The 15,335-nt window shown below is 40.9% G+C and overlaps 2 protein-coding genes across 2 annotated transcripts in view; both read right to left on the bottom strand.

The window, feature by feature from the left end:
- The window catches only part of ENPP2 (ectonucleotide pyrophosphatase/phosphodiesterase 2), a 110,784-nt gene that overhangs the window by 89,251 nt on the left and 6,198 nt on the right, over positions 1–15,335 (bottom strand). The gene's annotated exons all lie outside the window — the stretch shown is intronic.
- TAF2 (TATA-box binding protein associated factor 2) overlaps positions 11,792–15,335 on the bottom strand; it is a 155,635-nt gene continuing 152,091 nt past the window's right edge. Inside the window, exon 28 of the mRNA XM_042972772.1 lies at positions 11,792–11,878. The gene's annotated coding sequence lies outside the window, so the exon portion shown is untranslated. The remainder of the gene's footprint in view (positions 11,879–15,335) is intronic.

A 15,335-nucleotide genomic window follows, 5' to 3' on the forward strand; every position in this document is an offset into this window, starting at 1 on the left:
TTTGGGACAGAGAGAGACAGAGCATGAACAGGGGAGGGGCAGAGAGAGAGGGAGACACAGAATCGGAAACAGGCTCCAGGCTCCGAGCCATCAGCCCAGAGCCTGACGCGGGGCTCGAACTCACAGACCACGAGATCGTGACCTGGCTGAAGTCGGACGCTTAACCGACTGTGCCACCCAGGCGCCCCACAAGCTAAATATTTTTAAAAATCAGTTGTATTTCTGTACACTAGCTATGGAAAATCTAAAATGAAATTAAGAAAACAATTGCACTTACAATAATATCAAAAAGTCTAAACTACTATGAATCAATTTAACAAAAGAAGTATTAGATTCGTATGCTGAAAACTAGAGAATGTCATTGAACTACATTATGAAAGACCTAAATAAATGGGAAGACACCCACATTCATAGATTGAATGCCATCATTGTCAAGATGGCAAGAAAGTAAAAATGTGGTCCATAGCATGGGAGAAAATATTTGCAAATCAATATCTAATAAGGGCCTAGTATACAGAATATGTAAAGAACTCTTACAACTCAGCAGTAAAAAGACACATAACCCACATTTTTCAATGGATGGGAATAGACATTTTGAGAAAGAAGATACATAAATGGACAATAAATACATGAAAAGATGATCAACACCATTAGTCATTAGGGAAATGCAAATCAAAATGACAATGAAATACCACTTCACACGCACTAGGATGGCTCAAATTAAAAACAGACTATAACAAGTGCTGGAAAGGATGCGAATCCTCATATATTATTGATAGGATCATAAAAGCGCAGTCACTTTGGAAAATAGTTTGTCATAGGGTTATCATATGACCTAGCAATTCTACTCCTAGCTATACCCTGAAGAACTGAAAATATACGCCTACATGAAACCTTGTACACAAATGTTCACAGCAGAATGATTAACTGATGAATGGGTAAAAAAAATGAAGTATATCAATACAATTAAATTTTATTCAGCAATAAAAGAGAATGAAGTCCCGACACATGTTATAACATGAATGGACCTTGAAAATAATCAAGTGAAAAAAGCCAGACATGAAGGCTACATATTGTATGTTTTAATTTCTATAAAACATCTAGAACAGCAAATCCATAGAGAAAGAAGGTAGATGAGTGGTTGTCAGGTGATGTGGAAGTGACTGCTTTGGGTATGAAGTCTCGTTTGGGGGTGATGAAAATGTTCCAAAGTTACGGTGTTGTTTGCACATCGCCATGAAAGTAATAAAAACCACTGAAATGTACAGTTTAAAAGGGTGAGTTTCTATGGTTTATGAATTATATTTCCAAAAATGCTGCTTAAAAAGAAAGAGAGAGCTAGTGAGATTATCCCTGCAGTGAAGCAAATTCCAAAGTCTCTGGACCCACAGGAAAGGAACATTAACCCTGACCTTCAGCTCTCAGGTCAGTTCCTTCCAAGCTATGTGCAGAGTCACCTCAGTTACCCTCCGAAACTTACAATTAACAGGGACTGAAGCATTTGAGTGGTGGTGTGAACCTTTTTTAACCAGCCCCTGTATGTGATGAAACCTTTTACATTCCTAAAAATAGGAGGATCTCTTTCAGAGTACTTCGGGGCCTCTGCCATAGGACTTTAATCAAGTTTCCTGTTTCATTTTATTTCAAAATAAAATGAAAACCCAGTGCTTGCCTACGGATCTCAAGGGACTTGAATCTTAATGGCAACAACCTGTAATCAGAGTTTGTGGGACAATTGTGGGAATTTAAGAACAATGTCTTGGAACGACACAGATGGGCCTTGAGGACATTATGCTCAGTGAAATAAGTCAGACAGAAAAGACAAACACGGAATGAACTCACTTAATAGGCGGAATCTAAAAAAAAAGCTCATAGACCCAGAAGCGGGGGGGTGAGGAGTGGGCAAAATGGGCGAAGGGGGTCAGAAGATACAAACTTCTAGTTATAAAATAAATAAGCCATGGGGATGTAATGTACAGGTCATGGTGACTATAATGAATAATACTGTACTGCATGTTTAAAAGTCACTAAAAGGGTAGATCTTTAAAAGTTCTCATCATTGGGGTGCCTGGGTGGCGCAGTCGGTTAAGCGTCCGACTTCAGCCAGGTCACGATCTCGCAGTCTGTGAGTTCGAGCCCCGCGTCAGGCTCTGGGCTGATGGCTCGGAGCCTGGAGCCTGTTTCCGATTCTGTGTCTCCCTCTCTCTCTGCCCCTCCCCCGTTCATGCTCTGTCTCTCTCTGTCCCAAAAATAAATAAAAAACGTTGAAAAAAAAATTAAAAAAAAAAAAAAAAGTTCTCATCAATAAGAAAATGAATTCTGTAGTTAATGTATGGTGACAGCTGTTAACTAAACTTATTATGATGATCATTTTGTAATACATACAAATATAGAATCATCCTATTGGACACCTGAAACTATATAATGTTATATGTCAATTATACTACAATTTTTTTAATGCCTTGCATTTGAAGAACACTTCTTTAAAAAAAACCCTGTAAGAAGAATGAAGGCTCACTCACTCTTTCTACTTTGTAATCAGTAAAACTGAAAGCCCGCTCATAGGCAAAGTCTTAGAGCTAACGTACCTCTGACTGGGACATCATGACAGTTCAGGACAGGATGAAGGGAGGGGAAGCAAGTGTGGATGAATGGTACCATACCTGGCTTGGAGCAGATACTCCATAGGTGGTAGCTAGGATTTCCTAAGTGCCTGCTCTTTGCTGGACAACACACTAGAGACACTTATATATACATATATTGACTTATTTAATCTCCTTAAAAGCTTTCACACTATTATCATTGTCACTATATGAGAAAACAAGGTCAAATATATCAGACACCTTGTCCAAGTTCAAGCACCTGTTAAATGGAGGAGTTTTCTCTTCTCCATGATTTCCTAATGAGGATTATAAACTGGCAAGATCTAAAAGGAATGGGAATATTAACTATTTGCTGCAAGAAACATGAGTCTATTAAAAGTAGAGAATCCAGGGGCGTCTGGGTGGCTCAGTCGGTTAAGTGTCTGACTTCGGCTCAGGTCATGATCTCACAGTTCGTGAGTCCGAGCCCCAGCTGTGCTGACAGCTCAGAGCCTGGAGCCTGCTTCACATTCTGTGTCTCCCTCTCTCTCTGCCCCTTCCCTGCTCATGCTCTGTCTCTCTCTGTCTCAAAAGTAAATAAACATTAAAAAAAAATTTTTTTTTAAAGTAGAGAATCTGATAAATGTTTGATAAGTTTTAATACTTGATAATGTTTCCTAAATCAGAACACACCAGAAGCCACAGATTAACTTCTATCCTAGGCTGACCTAATTCTCACCCAAAAAAAGAATCGGGTAGTAATGAGGAAGTGACTGGCCCGAACCGTGGGCGTCATGGCCATATCATTTCAAGGTTCCTAGGAGATCAGAGAGAACACGGATCATTGTCAGACAAGTGACCTAAACTTCCAGAAACCAGAATTTTACAAATTCATATAATATTGATTCAAGGCAGATTTAGTGAGCACTCCCTACAACATAAGCTAATGGTTATTGAAAGTCTGCTCTGTGCCAAGTACTACTTGATGTCAAGGATACTGAGATAAGAAGCATGTTTTAACTGGAAGACGTGGAAGTCTGTTAAACACACTCTGTTAAGTCATAGAGGTATGCAGTGGGGATGCAGTGGGTATGTGCGGGGGCTACTGAGGATACGCTCACTCAATCTCTGCTCTACTCCAGTACCAGGGAACCTTCTGGTCTTACAGATTTTTTGTAGGATGTGTTATAGATACAGTTCATATATTCTGCCAGTTATGCTCCTGAGGTGGTCTTTCTGCACATGCTATTTAAACAGCAGAATTGAGGGGCGCCTGGGTGGCTCAGTCGGTTGAACGTCTGACTTCGGCCCAGGTCATGAGCTCACAGTCCGTGAGTTCGAGCCCCGCGTCGGGCTCTGTGCTGACAGCTCAGAGCCTGGAGCCTGCTTTGGATTCTGTGTCACCCTCTCTCTCTGCTCCTCCCCTGCTCATGCTCTGTCTCTCTCTGTCTCAGAAATAAATAAAACATTTAAAAAATTAAAAAAAAATAAACAGCAGAATTGAGACAAGGTCCACCCTCCTGTCCCTTTACTTGTTTCTCTGGTAACAATTTTTATAAAAGAAAGCTGGGAGTTTTTGTTACCTGCAAGTCCAATAGAAGTCCATGCTTGATCACAACTCTAAGTGACCTCATTATATCTTGGGTCCCTTTAGTAGACAATGACTGCCCAACCCAGGAGAGAAAAGTTCAGGTGGCACCGCCTAGACTCCCATCTGGACTCCCATCTTTATTTTAGATGTCTTGTTTTAGTAAGTCACTAAACTACACAGCATTGAGAAAGGCATGACCAGGATGATGAGGAGTCCATGTTACCCAATTCATTTATTCATTCATTCATTCATTCATTCACTCACTTGCTTATTTACTCAACAAATTTTTACTGAGCCCCTTGTATGCCATCAGGCGTTAGGGATGCAAAGTGAACAGAGCAAATCCTCTGCCTCAAGATCCCACATTCCAGTGGGAGAAGAAATGTAATATAATTTCAGATACTTTATACATGATAAGGGAAACAAAGCCAAGCAAGAGAACAAAGAGTAATGGCAGTAGCTATTTTCAGTTGGGTGGTAATGAATGTCTTTCAGCAGTGATGACATCTGAACAAAAATCTGGATAGAATGAGGGAAGGAACAGCAAATGAGACCCTAATTTGTAGGAGCAGCCGAGTATGTTCAGGAAGGCCTGTGTGGCTAGAGTGGAGTCAGGGGAATAATCCCAGATGATCTCAAAGAGGCTATCGGGTGCTGGTCCATGCAGCACCTCACAGGTCACAGTGGAGCCTTTGTGTTTCATTTTGGGTGTGATGAGAAGTGACTGGGGGGATTTCAATCAGGCAGTGACATAATCCGATTTGTTTCAAAAGGCTCACTGGATGTTTAGAGAATGGATATTTAATGAACTCCCCCATGGCCAATGGTTGAAGACTGTGCAGCTTGGGTGCCTTGCATAGACGATGGAAGAAGGTGGGTGTGGTTGTCCTTCTCAAATGTTCTAAGGGCAATACAAGACAGATGAGTTTTATTTTGTGTACTTCCTCAGGCAAAACTAGAAGTTACAGAGAAGCATGCTTCATCTCACAATAAGAGGAACTTTCTAGCAAATCAGTGCTGCCAGAGTTCTCTCATCAAAAACGAACTCACAGTTACTATTGAAGAAAAGGCTGGGTAGGTGAGGTCAAGAATTATGGCAAAGTATGGAAATTCAGAAGAAGATTGGCTATACAACATTTTAGGTCCTTCCCAACTCTAGGCTTCTATTAGTTACCTCTCTTTTTAAAACTGTCTTTGGAGGCTGAGTTCTCTCTGTAATGACCAGCAAAGAGCTACTCAAATTAAATTAAATAACCAGAATTCAATTTTATTTTTTTCTTAATAAATCAAAAAGAAAGGGAAGGATCCTTATACACACTTTGTTCTTACTGTTTCATCGCCTGAAGGAAATGTACATATAGTTATAGGCGGGTATAAACAGTATAGGATTGGCATGTGGAATTTAATATGCCAAAGAAAGAGAACACTGGTCAGGATTAGGCTAAGAAAAGGAGAAACACCTTCCACAAAGTCATTTGATGGATTTAAGCAAGAGATTAAGCAATCTACTTTGGGTACATCTAAAAGACAGGCATAAGACAAGCTGACCTTATACTGCCTCTCCTAGCCTTACAGGTCTCTTATAATCCTTTATAAACAGAGAGCCACTGCAAAGTTGAAATACAAATGACCTCAGCTTGCCACTAGAGTATTATGCAAGACAATGCAGAAGTTCTGGACCTTATATTGTCCCGCTAAACTTCTGTGGCTCTAATGAGAGATGTTATACAACTTGTTAATTACTAAAATCCTGGGCTGTCGGGTTTGGTTAGAGTCATGGCTCAGATGCTCACTAGCTGTGTGGCCTGAATTAGGAAATCTCTCCAGACCTCTGCTTCTAGGTATGTAAAATGGGAGTAAACCCAGCACCTCCCTCATTGAGTTGTGGGGATTAAGTAAAATAGTCCTTGTAGTATTGATTGTTAATAATAACAGCTACCATATACTGAGCACATAGAATGTGCCAGACATTGCACAGAAATCCTCTCCACAGTCTTGCAGGGTACGTATTGGTTTCTCTTTTTGACAGACGCTCAAGAAGTTTAAGTAACTTGCCCAAGGTGATGTAGATTCATTCAGACTCAGCTCTGCCTAACCAAAGTCTAGCTTCTAAGTACTTCTTTTCATAGTACACTATACTACCATACATTTGGTTTATTACAAAAATTCCTCCAACCTCACATTTGGAGGGCATTTGAAGGGTTTTTCTCTAGTGCCTTTAAGAGTTCAAATAAAGAAGGACTCTGTAAAGGATGGTTTCTCATTTTCACACCAACTACAGGTTGGAGCCATTATACCAATGTTTCTATTTGTGTCATCTGACTGATGCAGCCTGTCTTACATGCCTTCTAGGTTTGTGGCTGACCAGTCTCAGTCACAGCCTTGTAGCCTATGGTCTCAGATAACAAAGCATTTTGCAAAAGATGCTGTTTTCTCTTTTTTTCCCAGTCTTCTCTCCCTTCCTGCTGCTGTTTCCCCTTCTTCCTGAGAATTGATAAAAATTCTCTCACTCTTACTTTTGCAGTTAATCTCATGTGACCTATTGACAATGACCCAGTTGTTCTACTCAACTACAACACAGTTGAGACGCCAGTGTAAGGACAAAGATCGCCGCCTGACGGAGCTGGGAGCAATCTTTCTGTATTGGTTCCTCTCACTGCACCCAACACAATCTAATCATAATAAGGGCACTGAGCACAGTAACCCCTACCGGGAGTCAACCACTGGCCAAACATCTAACATGAACTTGCTCATTCATCCATTTATGCAGCAAATACTGTTTTAGGCAGAAAAGACACCAGCAATTAACAAAATAACCCAAGTGCCTACTCATGGAGCTTATATTTTGTTGGATGGAAAAGTCATAAATTATACAAATATGTCAATTAGTGACAAGAGCTATGAATAAAGAATAAAACAGGACGGTGGGAACAAGGAGAGAATGCAGTTGGCCCTTGAACTACGCAAATAAAGCCATTAGGATTATCCTATTTTACAGATGAAGAGTTTGAATAATTTGCCAAAAGTCGTCCAGTGTTAAAACAACAATCTGCCATATTCTCATGGTGACAATAATAAATATAACACCATCTATGAAGGTGGTTATAAAATAGCATGAAGTAAAGAATCATATTTTACGAGTGAAGAACCAAGACCCAGAAAGATTAAATAATCTGCTCACAGCTACACAGTAAGTGATGGGGATAGAATTGAAATGCAGTCTGAAGGGTTTGAAGTCCCTGATCTTTCCACCTGACCTTGCCCCTTCTGTTGTATTTGTTCCGTCTGAAATTCTTTTCACTGAACTCAAAGTTTCTTGAGGACAGGGACTGCATCTCCACCATCTCCTGCAAGTTCTACAGCATCTGGCACAGAAAGTGTTGAGCTTTCTGCATGTGGACCAGCCACATTCCCCAGGCAGAAAGCAAGATGGCCGCCCATTCTAATTTTCAGACCTTCTCAGCCTCACTTGGCAGTGGGTCTCAGTGTATAATTAGCACTGTGAGCAATATTACCCTTGACCCCCAGAGTGCCAAGAGACACCCAGTGGCAACCTGCTAGCCTGAGCCTAATCTCTCAGAAATACCTGCATTCCCAGGCAGACTTGTGTCCTGCACAGACTTGTTTGCCTCTTTATTAGGCTGGTGTTTGTCTAGGAATCAAAGGAATAAGCAAGTAGGATGCACATGGCCTGCATGTTAATGAGGGTCGATCCTGTGGAGTAAAGGGGGTATTGTGATGAATTTGAAGGGCTTGCCGACTGGCTGTATCACGTCAACTCCGGCCTAACAATGCTTTCCTCAGCACTCCTCAGCAATGGTGCTCACAGCTGCACTTTGCACTTAGTGCACATTGTGCTAACCCATCGTAGATGATCAGATGGGGTGAATGAATGAATGATTTTCCTTCGTATTATTCAGGTTGCTTCGCAGGAGTACAACACAACTAAGTGGAAACATTTTGAGAGCAAGTATAATTCTCTTTGGGTTAAGATTTAGGGCAAAGTGGATAGAGCTTAGAGTCAGGCAAACCCAGGTTCAAACTTCAGTGTGGCCACTCACTAGCTGGACGGGTTTGGTAACTAACTCATCAGACTTCTCTGCTCTTCTTCAACCTTCAGTTCTCAGCCCAGAGAGCCCTCGACCCTGTTGCTTCCCAGTCACCTTGTTATTCCCTTTCTCCCCCCACCTATTTGTCTTTGAATACTTACCCTAACTCTTGGCATGTACACCTCTCCCACTGGACTGTAAGCTCCACAATATTAGTGAGTCTATGTCCCTTTCCTCTTACGTTCAGAGCCTAGCATGGTGACTGGCACACAGAGACATTCAATTAATACTGGCTGAATATATTAACAAAGGAAGAGGACGGTGAAGAAAGAGGAAGGAAATTGTAAGGAGAGTGTAGAGGGTTCAGACAGAGGAGGAAAGGGATCAGGCAAGTGTCTTACAGTTTTACTTTCCTGTGAAATGGCAGCAGAGTTGGCTTGGGCCTTCTTCCATCCCTCTGTCCCTACCCAGTCCGGCTCCCAAGGCCAGAGTTCTCAAGAACTCTCTGGATCCTAGAGGAGTGCTAAGCCTCAACGCTAGAAAAATAATGCCACTTTCTTGTCCCTGTCCCCAGGCACCCAAGAAATGCTGGGAAAATTGCAGAACCTTGCTGCTGATGCCCACGCCCACTTATGTCGCTTCATTTTAACCAAGCCTCCAGGAGCCTCAACCATGTCTTTAGTTACTTCATGTTGACTAACCACTGAAGTGTCTGTATACAATGTCAGAAATTTTTCTAGATTTTTCAAGACTTCTGCTCCCATCCCTCTCAGGGAATAACTTTAGTCCTTTATCCCCTCAAAAGATCAAGGCCATTCTAACATGCTTATTACGCCCTACATACAGATTTTACTCCCAGTGATGCCATACACAAAAGTTGCTTTGGAGGGTGAGGAATACTGGGAAAAACTTTTGTTTCCTTGTTTTTGCCTAAGGATCAAATTATAGATCGAGGTGTTTCTTAGGAAAATTGCTTGCCTTGTGTTATTTAGGAAGGTCATCCTCTGGCAGCCTGACTACATTTTTAGTGAATTTAGAGCCGCGGGGAGTGGACGTCAAGACTATAAATAATCGAGGGTAATAGTAATAAGGGGTTTAGGATCCAGTGAGCACTGGATGAACACCCTGTAACATCTCACAACATGCCTTCCCAAGGCAAACGTGGCTAGCCAAGGACTAAAAGACATAGTTAGGCCAAAGACGTCTCTCACAGAGAAGCTGGCAGAGCGTCTACCTTAGCTGTTACCTGTTACCTGACAAGCAGGGGCCGCCATGCTCTGTAGATCTCCTGGTTGAGGTGTCCTGTCAACCAACCGCAGCAGATAAGCTCAACTTTGCCAAACTCTTTTTTAACCCCGAGTTTGAGATGATAGTTATTTGAAATAAAAAGAACAGGGGCCCCTGGGTGGCTCAGTCGGTTAGGCGTCCAACTTCCACTCAGGTCATGATCTCGTGGTTTGTGAGTTCATGCCCCGCGTCGGGCTCTGTGCTGACAGTTCAGAGCCTGGAGCCTGCTTCGGATCCTGTGTCTCCCTGTCTCTCCGCCCCACCCCTGCTCATGCTCTGTCTCTCTCTGTCTCTCAAAAATAAATAAACATTTACAAAAAATAATAATTAAAAAAAAATAGACTACATGTCATGTATTCTTCTGCTTTCTTTGTAGACATCAACTCATTGAACTTGAGGAACAATCACGCATATAGGTACTGTTATCATCTGTAATTGATGGGGGCAGAAACTGAGGTACAGAGAAATTCAGTGGTAGACACGGGGCTTAAACAGTGGCAGCTCCAGAGCCTGAGCACTTAAACACTACCCACCAGATCTGCCTTGTCTTTGAGATGAAGGGTGTTAAATAAAAAATTACAAATCAGTTCCCCACTGCTAAGCCCATTTAGGACAGATGCAATCTACAATCAACCTTCCAGACCACCTGTAGTAAGAGCAGAAGTTTTGGAATCTAACAGACCTTAGTTTGAATTCTAAGAGCTGTGAGAAGCCCCAGATGCCTCATGGATAAGGCATTGGCCTCCTAAGAACTATGAGACCTTGGCCAGTTATTTAAGCTCTTTAGGCCTTTACTTTTCCTCGTTCTAAAAATGAGAATAACAGGAACTCCATCCCAGGGGGGTTTTGAGCAGGTGTAGGCAAACTTTTTCTGTAAAGGGCCAGATGATAAATATTTTAGGTCTTGCAGGCCATGCAATGATCACTATCATAACTATTCAAGTTGCTATTGTAGCGTAAAATCACACACGGACTCTGCAGAAACAAATGGGGGTGACTGTGTTCCAATAAAACTTTATTACAAAACAGCCACCAGAGCAGGGCTATAGTTTGCCCATCTCTGGCTTTGAAGATTACATGAGATAATGTATGTGCCTTGCACGATCCCTAGAATACAAGAAGTCATCAAAAAAGATAGTATAATTATGGTTTCATCATAAGATGACTAGTGCTTTCAAGTTGGTCCAAAAAAAACCCAACCAAAACTAAGTTAATTTAACATTGTCAAGAACCTCTGAAGCCTTACATGGGTAAATGTATAACTTTCATAAACTCTTTTGAGATACTGAGAAATTACCAACACTCTACTCCTAATTTTACTTTATAGGAAGGACTTCCAGAGACAATAGATTTTAGTGTTTTCAATATTTTGGACATATTTAAACTAAAAAATAATTTATTGTTTATTTGAAATAGAAATTTAACCGGGAAATCCTGAGGTTTCCCGTTGTTGTTGTTGCCTGTCTTGTTTTGCTTGTCTGTTTTTTTCCCAAATCTGACAAACTACCTATAGGCTTCTATGATTCTGCAATTTGGAAATCACCGGTTTTATCGCATAACAAGAATAACCCAACACAAGCAACATTTTGTTCCTTCGGCGAAGAAAAGAATTACATTCTTATGGAATTATCCCCAAGGTTCAAAACTAATAAGTCCCCTGGGTAGAAGCCACTGAAATACTTATAAGACAACCAGTGCTCTGCACTCACGGGTGCCAAGAACAAGCTTAGGTCACCCAAGGAAAAAGTGCAATAATCTTGCATTTGTTCCTGCTGATTAAAGTCAAGCAGCTTCTGGAAACTGTGAGGCACCCCTCATGTCACTATGTTGAATTAATATCTGAGCAGTATTAATGATGGAAAAACCCAATTATGTCCAACACGTCCGAAGTTTTGCAATTGGATTTGTCAGCAATCAAACTGTGTACTAAGAGAGCCCAGTTTGGCAGTAAACAAAGCTTCTGAGTGGAGAAGAAATATTCTGCGCACATAAACACTGGCGCCTAAATTCCTGATAAATATTTGATAATGAAGATGTGGGAGGAGGAGCTGGTGCCTTCAGGCATCAGATATCTTCCAACAAGTCAGATTATAAAATCTTTCTCAGGGGATTTAGAAAAAGAGAGAGAGAGAGAGAGAGAGAGAGAGAGAGAGAGAGAGAGAGAGAGAGAGATGTGGCTTAGCATGCCACAGCCCATATCTTTTCAAACTTTAAAGACAAAAGATGGTATTTGGCATGTCCATGAAGGTGAGAGGCACTGTTTTAATTAAAAGTATAGTATTTAGAATCAAAAGTCCATGTTTGAGTTTCTTCTCGACCACTTCCAAGCTGTACAACCTTGATCTCGTCTCAACTTCCAATTCCTATCCCTAAAACAGAGATATAAGAATTATCATCTCTTATGCTTTGGTCAGGGTCAGAGGAGATCATGGATATGGAAATGCTTTGCTAACTGGAAACAGCAAGACTCTGTCATCTATCATTCCTATGAATAACAGCAGAATCTCTGGTGACTGAAGAGCAAAATAATGTGTTGAGTGTTACCAGCTGAAACCATGCTAGGGGAATTAAGCTCTCATGAAATCTGTATTAATCTAAGTCTGTAGAAAGCCATGACAAAGTATCACAAATGGCTTAAGCCACACAAATGTATTGACTCACAGTGCTGGAGGCTGAAAGTCCGAAGTCAAGATGTCGGCAGGGTCAGTTCCCTGTGATCCCTGTGAGGGCTGTGAGGGCGGGATCTATTCCAGGTCTCTCTTCTTGGCTTTGTAGATGGCCATATTCTCCCTGTGTTTCTTCCCACCCTCTTCCCTCTATGAATATCTCTGTGTCAAATTTCCCCTTTTTATGAGGACATCAGTCATACTGGAGTAGGACACACCCTGATGATCTCACTTTACTTTGATTACCTCTGTGCAGACTCTGTGATGGTTAGTTTTATGGGCCAATTTGATTGAGCTAAGGGATGCCCCAATAGTTGGTAAAACATTTCTGGGTCTGTCTGTGAGGGTGTTTCTGGAAGAGATTAGCATTTGAATCAGTTGAGTAGAAAAGATCACCCTCACCAATGCATCATCCAATACACTGAGGTCCTGAGGAGGAAGAGCAAATTTGCTCTTTTAGCTTGAGCTGCGACAACCATCTTTTTCTACCCTCATATATCTACATTCCTGGTTCTCATACCTTTAGACTTAGACTGGGACTTACACCATCAGCCTCTCATTGTTTGGACTCAAACTAAATTACAACACCAGTTTGCATGATTCTCCAGCTTGTGGACAACAGATCATTGGACTTCTCAGCCTCCACAATCATATGAGCCAATTCCTATAATAACTCTTTCTATATTAGCTGACAGAGAGATAAAGATAGAGTTTATCAATAGAAGATGTGTGTGTGTGTGTGTGTGTGTGTGTGTGTGTGTGTGTGTGAGACTTATTGATTGTGTCCAGACTAATACAAACCTTACCTCCAAATAAGGTCACATTCTGAGGTATTCGGGGTTAGAACTTCAACTGGTTGGGGGTAGGGGGAGACAAGGGAAAGACACAATTCAACCTGTGACAACATCTTCTATTTATTTTGTTAAAAAGTCACCAAATTCACTCACAGTGTTTCCCAACCAATGCCCGCTTCCAGATGAAAACATTTCACTTTAAAATGGAGACCTACCTGCTTGCTGAGTGTCTAAGATGATAAATTATTTACTTCAGAGTAAGGATCTAAGGCCATGGCCACATACCTTCTCTAGACACCGAAACATTAGGCAGTGTCCTTCTTTTTAGAAAATTATCTTTATCTTATAACATACATGTCACCATTTTTCCTTATATTTGGCTTGGGAATAAAATTTTGTCATACTGATAGTCACAGAGATACTGAAGTTTGTAGATTTCAAACTCAATTCTTTTTTTTTTTTTAATTTTTTTTTAACGTTTATTTATTTTTGAGGCAGAGAGAGACAGAGCATGAACGGGGAAGGGGAAGAGAGAGAGGGAGACACAGAATCGGAAGCAGGCTCCAGGCTCTGAGCCATCAGCCCAGAGCCCGAAGCGGGGCTCGAACTCACGGACCGCGAGATCGTGACCTGAGCTGAAGTCGGACGCTTAACCGACTGCACCACCCAGGCGCCCCTCAAACTCAATTCTTTAAAAAAAAAAAAACATTTATTGGCTACGTCTCACTTCTGCATCAAGCTTACCTATTGTTGACACGTTTCCAAATCAGATGCCTTCATTAAATTTCAAAAAAAAGCTAATAAGTATATCCATACATATAAATAAAATATCTTATAAATACATCTATATAACATAGAATAGGAATTAAGTTTTTAAAAGTGAAATTAGACTTTTTTTAACTCATCCTTTCTTAGCAACTCAGTATCCTGTTTTTGTCATAAACTGTCTTACCATTTTAGAAACTATAAATGTCCCCTACAGAATAGACATGGGTGCATGGACATGTGTCTCTGGGGGTAATCATAACATTTTTTTATACTATCAAAAAAGTGGAAACAGCCTGATGTCCACCAAGAGGAGTTTGTTAAACAAATAATGAGGCAACGGAATGGGACACAATACACCCATTGAAGATCATGTTTTTGAAAAATATATAAATGGCATCGGGTAATATTCTTGGTATGTTGTTAAAGGAAAAACAGTTACAGAAGGATTTGCATGATTCTGATTTTATTCTTTTTTAAGTTATTTATTTATTTGTTTGTTTGTTTAGAGTACAAGTGGGAGAGGGCCACAGAGAGAGGGAGAGAGAGAATCCCAAGCAGGCTCCACACTGATAGCACAGAGCCTGTTGTGGGGCTCGAACTCATGGACTATGAGATCATAACCTGAACCAAAACCAAGAGTCGGACACTTAACTGACTGAGCTACCCAGGCGCCCATGATTCTGATTTTAAATCTACATGTGCATAAACCTAGAGAAAGATATTCACCCCTGTGTTAATATGCTTATCTCCAGGTACTAAGATGTGGACAATATTTTGTTTCTTCTTGGTATTTTCCTTATTTAACTTTTTTCTACAAAATGCATGCATCACTTACAAAATGAAAATATGACTTTTTTTTAATAAATAGAAATTCCCTTCTGAAAGGTTCTTGCCTTAGACATAGCACCATTCATACCATAGGGTTACTGCATTTTTCACAGTTCTTAGTACTGGGCTTCTAGGGGATAATAGAAGAAGATCAAATAGGTATAAAAAATAATTACATACTCAACACTAAAATGCAGCCTATGATGTTAAAGGAAGGCTTGACAAAAATTCAGCATTTAATTTAGGTTAGGCCTTAATGAAAAAGTATATTCTCAATGAAGTAATAGGTTAGACAGAGGAGGGGTGGTCCTGACATTAGAAAGGTCATAAGTAAACAAACAGGCAGCAAAAACGCTGAGTCTCCTCTGAAAGTAACAAATAGTTCAGTATGAGTAGTTCCTAGGGTTTCTAACAGGATGCCAGGGGACCAGGCAGGAATATTAAGTCAAGGGCATGAATTGTCAGGAAGTTTATTGTTCAAACTAAGGCCCTTCAGCAGTGAAAGTGAGGACTCTAAGTAGCTACCAGGAGCCAGTAGGCACCAGGACTATGCAGGGAAACCAGGACCCATGGCTGCCCTACAAAGGCTTGGATCACACCAGCCAGGCTGAGATATTGGAATTTCATACACAGAATCCTGGAATCTTTGTGTTGGAAGGAAATGTCAGTGCCCATCCAGCCAGGCCACCTCTATTCCTGCCTCTCCAACTTGGCCAAGAATAGTTACAAAGTGTTTGTTTTTGTTCAAATATCTGTGACAAAATGCTTAT

This window comes from Panthera tigris, chromosome F2 (assembly GCF_018350195.1).
Source record: "Panthera tigris isolate Pti1 chromosome F2, P.tigris_Pti1_mat1.1, whole genome shotgun sequence".
Lineage (NCBI taxonomy): Eukaryota > Metazoa > Chordata > Mammalia > Carnivora > Felidae > Panthera > Panthera tigris.